Source organism: Sorex fumeus, unplaced genomic scaffold (genome assembly GCF_029834395.1).
Source record: "Sorex fumeus unplaced genomic scaffold, SorFum_2.1 ptg000095l, whole genome shotgun sequence".
NCBI lineage: Eukaryota > Metazoa > Chordata > Mammalia > Eulipotyphla > Soricidae > Sorex > Sorex fumeus.
This window is the reverse complement of record NW_026606152.1, coordinates 18,630,695-18,637,404: the sequence shown is the minus strand read 5'-3', so window position 1 is coordinate 18,637,404 and position 6,710 is coordinate 18,630,695. Positions and strand designations below refer to the sequence as shown.

At 37.5% G+C, this 6,710-nt stretch overlaps 1 pseudogene; it reads right to left on the bottom strand.

Moving 5' to 3' along the window:
- Positions 1-2,490: 2,490 nt before the first annotated feature.
- Positions 2,491-2,587, bottom strand: LOC130040997 (uncharacterized; annotated as a pseudogene).
- Positions 2,588-6,710: the final 4,123 nt, after the last annotated feature.

Sequence of the window (6,710 nt, the reverse complement as noted above, 5' to 3'; positions counted from 1 at the left end):
CCTGTCTTTATCTGAATATCATGGTATTTGGATGACTACAACTTTGTAGTAGGGATTGAAGTTGGGGAAGGTGTTCCCTTCTTCTTTTTACCAAAGATTGCTTTAGATCTTCATGGGAGTTTATGGTTGTGTATGAGTTTCAAGAGTGTTTAATCTATTTATTTGAAAAATGTTATGGGTATCCATTTAGAAAGTGCATTAAATCTTTATATATCTTTGGGGTGTATTACCATTTTGACAGTGTTAAACCTCTCAATCCATGAGCATGGGATGTGATTCCATTTCCTCATATACTCTCTTATTTCGTGAAGTAGTGTTTTGTAGGGTTTTTTTTTGGTACAGTTCCTTAACCTTTTTAGTTGATTCCAATATACTCGATTTTCTGAGGTATTATTGTGAATGGGATTGTTTTTCTCTATCTCTTTTTTTCTCTTTCATTATTAATATATGGGAAAGCCATGGCGTACCAGATATTGATTTTGTAATATGCTACTTTACTAAACAAATCTATTGTTCCCAGGAGCTTTTTTGGAGATTCTTTGGGACTTTCTAAGTATAGTATCATGTTATCTCCAAATAGTAAAAGCTTGAGTTCTTCCTTTTTTATATGGATGCCCTTGATATTTTTTTTTTAACGAAATCATATGGCAAGTACTTCAAGTACTATGCTGTATAGGAGTGGTGAGAGTGGGTAACTTGGTTTGTGCCTGATTGTATTCTGGAATTCTATTTCATTGATTTCTGCTCCAAGCCTTTAGTTTTCTCCCCGTTGAGAATAATGCTTGCTGTGTGTTTGTGGTAGTTTGCTTTGACTATATTGAGGAAAGTACTTTCAACTCCCATTTTGTTGAGAGTTTTTCATCATGAATGGGTGCTGGATCTCATCAAATGCTTTATCTACATCTATTGATATGATCATATGACTTTTATCTTTATTTTATTGAGATGGTGTATTCTGTTGATTGACTAGAGAATGTTAAGCCATCCTTGCATCCCCAAGCTAAACCTACTTGGTCATAGTGTGTGATCTTTTGTTGAGTTTCTAGATTCTCTTTGCTGGTATTTTCTTGAAAATTTTTGTATCTGTATTCACAAAGGAAATAGGTCTGTAATTTTCTTTTTTTGTGGTGTCTCTGTCGATTTGAGTATTAGGGTGATCTTTGCCTCATAGAAACTATTTGGGAGTATTTCTGTTTCTTCAATTTCCTGGAAAATCTTAAAAATGTTGGAAGTAGTTCCTCTTGAAAAGTTTGAAATAGTTCACTATTGAATCCATCTGGGCCCTGGATTCTGTTTGGGGGTATAATTTTGACCATCATTTCAATTTCCTTGTTAGTGATAGGTTCAATTATTCCAAATCTTCTTAGTTCAGCCTTGGGAGGTAATTGGAATCCAATAATTTATCAATTTATTCAAGATTCTCTCATTTCCTGCTGCAAAGATTCTCAAAATAATCTCTGATGATCCTATGGATTTCTGTACTTTCTATTAGGATACCCCCCTTTGCATTTCTGATTCGATTTATTAGAATTCTTTCTCTTTGTTTCTTTGAGAGGCTTCTCATGGTTTAATGATCTTATTTATTTACTCAAAGAACCAGTTTTTGTTCTTATTGGTCTTCTGGATTGTATTTTGGGATTCTAGCTCATTGATGTCTGGTACAAGTTTTATTATTTCCTTCCTCCAGCCTAGTTTGGACTACTTTTGTTGGTTATTTTCCAAAATCTTGAGCTCTAATTTATTCATGTAAGCCCTTTCTTTCTTCCTGATGAATTCTGTCAGAGTTATAATCTTTCCTCTTAACACTGCTTTTTCTGTGTCCCACAAGTTCTGGTAGCTCGTGTCCTCATTCTCATTTGTTTATGGAAACTTTTTATTTCCTCTTTGATTTCTTCCCTAAGCCAACGATTGTTCATTACTTCCCTTAAAGAAAATATTTCCTTGCTGAGCTTCAGTCTGTTTGATCTATCGAGAAGTGACAAAGAAGTGTTGAAATCTCCTACTAGTATTGTGTTACTATCAATGTTTTTCTATAAGTCTATTAGAAGTTGTTTTAAAGTATTTTGCTGGTCTGTCATTAGGATCATATACATTGAGGAGGGTGAGTTCTTTCTGATGTACATATCCCATGATCATTAAGAAATGACCTTCACTGTATCTGATAACCTTTAGTTTGAAGTCCATGTGGTCTGATACTAGTATGGCCACTCCAGCTTTGCGGAGGTGATATTTTCTTGAAAACTTGTTTCCCAGCCTTTTACTTTTAGCCCATGGATGCTTTGATTGTTCAGACATGTTTCTTGCGGGCAGCAGAATGTTGGGTTCAATTTTCTAATTCATCTTCCTATTCTGTGCCTCTGAATTGGCACATTAATCCATTGACATTGAGAGAGATTGTTGTTTTGAGGATTTGTGCTCTCTTTATGTATAATTTTTGTACTTGTGTGGATTGTCTTAGCTTAAAGTATACCTGTTAATTCTTCTTGCAACAAAAATATGGAATGCTGTACAAATTTGCATGTTATCTCTGTGCAAGGACCATGCTCATCATTGTATCATTTCCATTTTAGTATATGTGTTATCAAACCTAGTAGGAGTAAATTTTTCCATATTTTTCGCTTCTTATTACTTTGAGTGTTGTCCTTCCTCACTCCTATGGCAGACAATGATTCCTAATCAAGGAATCTATTTCAAAGCAGCATGAATAATAAATAGATTTAGAACTTTAATGTCCCAGAAATAAAAATGTGGTTTTTACTATATTATCGTTTACCATACTCTAGGCATCAGTTTTACAAAATAATTCTTTTGGAAGATGGTATATGAGTTTGTTTAATGTTGTTCCCTGAATCCTTCATTAAGAACATTAAAATAGAGCCTTTTGCTGTTCCCACCTCAGTCCTGTGTACATCTCCAGGAAAAGGTGAATGGTGTTGTCTGCACTTTGACCACCTTGAATGTATGTAGGATTTTTCTCCTGAAGGATGAGGTGAGGATCATATTGATGATTTCATTCCACCTTATTACATGTTCAACTTGAACGGAAGGTGAGACTCATGAGGCTCCTATAAAGGACAGAACAAAGGGTCTCAGTGAAGTTTAATGGCCAACTCATATTAACAACATAGATGTCTCAAAGTAACCTGTGTGCATCTTTGTGTGTAGTGAGTTTCATATCTACTGATAGTGATTGTCAGTCATGACACATGGGCAAAACAGACCTGTAATTAAAAATCTAGTTCTCTGAGCAGAGTGGGGTCTCTGAGGTGATTGAACAAGTGTGTAGTAATTTATTACTAAGCACATAAGTATTTTGAATGATGTGTACTTTTCGATCTAAAATTAATTCCAAATATGTCTAAAATGACAGTGTCCTGACCTCGCACCTGGCTTTTCTCACCGAGGCCACTTGGAGGTGCCGGGGTGAGTTTCCCTCACCGCCCTGATTAGAGCCCCGGCAGCTGAAGACCTCTGCAACCAGCCATAGGTACGCTTAAGACCACCCTTCCCAAGCTTGAAGGAGCCTCTTGCATGAAGGAACTGGAAGAGGAACCCAGATGTGCGGGACCGGGGGATGAGATCTCCATGGCTGCTCAGATCAAGACTGTGCCCCCTCCTTCCAAATCCCCCATCTTCTAATAATTAAGTGCTACAACCACGAACTGCTCCTGGATCCATGTAATGCCATCAATGGCCAACATCCAGAGACTGGATCTTATTTAGAAGACAGCAACTCTGATAGTCCAGTTCTCACTCTCAGAGAAAATGGTAGGCTTCTGTGAGTATTTTGCCCGCATGGCGGAGTCTTTGTTTCTGGTCACTGTTTCTTTTGAGGTACAGAAGCTGCTTAATTTAAGATAGTTCCCTTTGTTTATCTCTGTTCCCAGTTGCTTGTCAAGTGGCGTGTTATATTTGAAGATACCTTTAGCTTCAATGTCGTGGAGGGATTTGCCGACCTTGTCATCAATGAACCTGAGGGATTCTGGTCTGATGTTGAGGCCTTTGACCCATTTTTCTCTGACTTTTGTGCATGGTGTTAGGTAGCCATTTTTTTTTTTGCATGTAGCTGTCCAGTTTTTTTCTGCACCGTTTGTTCAGAAGGACTCTCTTGATCCACTTCACATTTCTTGCTCCCTTATCAAAGATTAGATGATTATATATTTGAGGGTGTGTGTCAGTATATTCAATCCTTTTCCATTGGTCTGCAGCTCTGCCTTTGTTCCAGTACCATGCTGTTCTCATTATTATCGTTTGTAGTAGAGTTTGAGGTTGGGGAACGTGATGCCTCCATTGTCTTTTCCCCAAGAATTGCTTTAGCTATTCGTGTGTGTTTGTTGTTCCATGTGAATTTCAGGAGTGCTTGATCAATTTCTTTGAAGAATGTCATGGGTATCTTTATAGGGATCAAGTTGAATTTTTACAATGCTTCGTGGAGAATTGCCATTTTGACAATGTTAAATCTCCCATTCCATATGCAGTATATATGTTTCCATTTCCTCGTGTCTTTTTTAATTTCCTGATATATAGGTCCTTTACCTCTTTAGTTAAGCTGATTCCAAGGTTCTTGATTTTCTGTGGCACGATTGTGAATGGGATTGCTTTTTCATGTCACTTTCTTCTCTCTCATTACTTCCATATAAAAAAGCCATAGACTTTTGGGTATTGAGTTTACAGCCTGCAATTTTACTATAAATGTCTATTGTCTCTGGGAGTTTTTCGTATAGATTTTAGTATTCTCTGAATATAGTATGATATCTTCTGTGAATAGTGAGAGATTATTTCTAACTTTCATACATGAAAAACCCTTAATATCTTTTTCTTATCTCTTTTCTCTTCCAAGTACTTCCAGTACTACATTGAAGAGAAGTGCCAAAATGAATTTTTACTTAGCACATTCTGTCTGTAAATTTCTATGCTAAGAACGGTGGAAGAAACAGTGATATCTTAGTAATTTACAAGTAAATTATGAAGACAGATAACTTAAAAGAATTTCTTTGTATAAATTTCAAAATGTGTAGCTTTTATTAAATATATTAAGAATAAATCGTAGGTCTTGATTATACCATGAAGATTATTTTCCTGTTAGAAGTTACCCTTCTAAAATGCAATAAAGAGAGACATTTTGAAAATGTTGATTATTCGTTAATTCAGTCAATGTTTGTTAGTAGTCTGGTTGTGCAATGCCTGCAGGAATTCAACCTGTAACCTCAGGTGAGTGCATCAACAGTCTGATTGTGTCTTCATGCTTCCCGATAACCTCAAATGGCCACTGTGCCTCTGGCTGGCTCCCAACAACTCAGGACTAAGTTTCCCGAGAAATTAAACTCCCGAAAGATATGTGGGAGCCATGTTAACAAACCACCCCAGGCTCAGCTATACATGCTAATGGATTGGTCTTGTTTCAGAGACCCATAGACAAATCTGGAAGATATCAACAGCCACAGTTAACCTTGGACCTGCAAAAGGCTGAAGACACTAGGGTAAATCAGAAGGAGGCAGGTTAGTTTGGTGCCCACCCAACCAGAGCCCAGTGCAGCCACTAGCTCCCACAATCCAAAATCGCCACCATGCTCTCCTCTGGTTTCCATCGTCACAGGATGGCTCTCACTGAAATATAACAGCTGAAAATTCGGATATGCGGGTTTTGTGACTGAAATCTCCAGGCTTTCTCTGGGCAGGATGGGCACCCCACCCCCACTGCCCTGTACTTACGGAAGCCTCAGCAGTCATTTCCATACCTCAAAGCTACTCCAGGCTTACCTTCCTGATAAAAATGCTAAATTACTTGCACAAACATGATGACCTCTTAGTACCTGTATGAGACCCTTAATGCACAAACTAAAAAGGAGACAGAGAGAAAGAATTAAAGAGCCTGCCATAGTGACACACTGGGGGTGGGTGTAGGGTGCTGGGGGATGGTTTTAGGGAACCAGGAATATTGGTTTTGGGAAATGTACACTAGAGGAGGGACGGATGTTGGATCGTTGTATGACTGGAAGCAAATTATGAATAGATTTGCAATGGTCTATCTCACAGATATTGGATAAAACATTAAAAATATATATCCTTCATTTGTACCTCAGAATACTGATGGATCTTTAAAACCCAGCATATCTATTTTTGTGTTCTCTGTAGGAAAAAAATGTTAATCACCTGTGTGCCAATAGCTTGTAGAAAGCTAAACGCAAAGATATATCAATGAATGTCTTTGGCATGAATACTGTAATTGCAGCTATGTTATGTTTTAGAATCAGTTCATGGACAAGACGTCAAGAGGAGCAGTGGCAAAGTGCATCAATGTTGAATGGATAATGTTTCAGGAGCTTGCAAGGGAGATGGGAAGATTTGGCATGAGTAAAGGGAAGAAACAGAAGAGTGAAGTACTAATAAGTATCGTGAGAAAAATGCAAGGGAGGACATTTCCTGGCAAGTGTCACACTCTGTTGAGATTTGTGTGAGGATAAGTATTAGAAAGTATCTTTCCCATTTAGTGGTAAAAAGGTAACTTTGATGGGTGTATTTAAAATTTACTTTAACGATTAGAATTACCAAGAGATACAAAGTTACAAAGTTGCTCATAATTGAGTTTCAGTCATCTAATGTTCTAGAACCTTTCCAGTATATTGGGGCATTTTTGAAGGAATATCCCTGGTGCGAAGACTAGGGCATCTGAATCTTAACACATTTCACCAAATATATGATCTGTACTC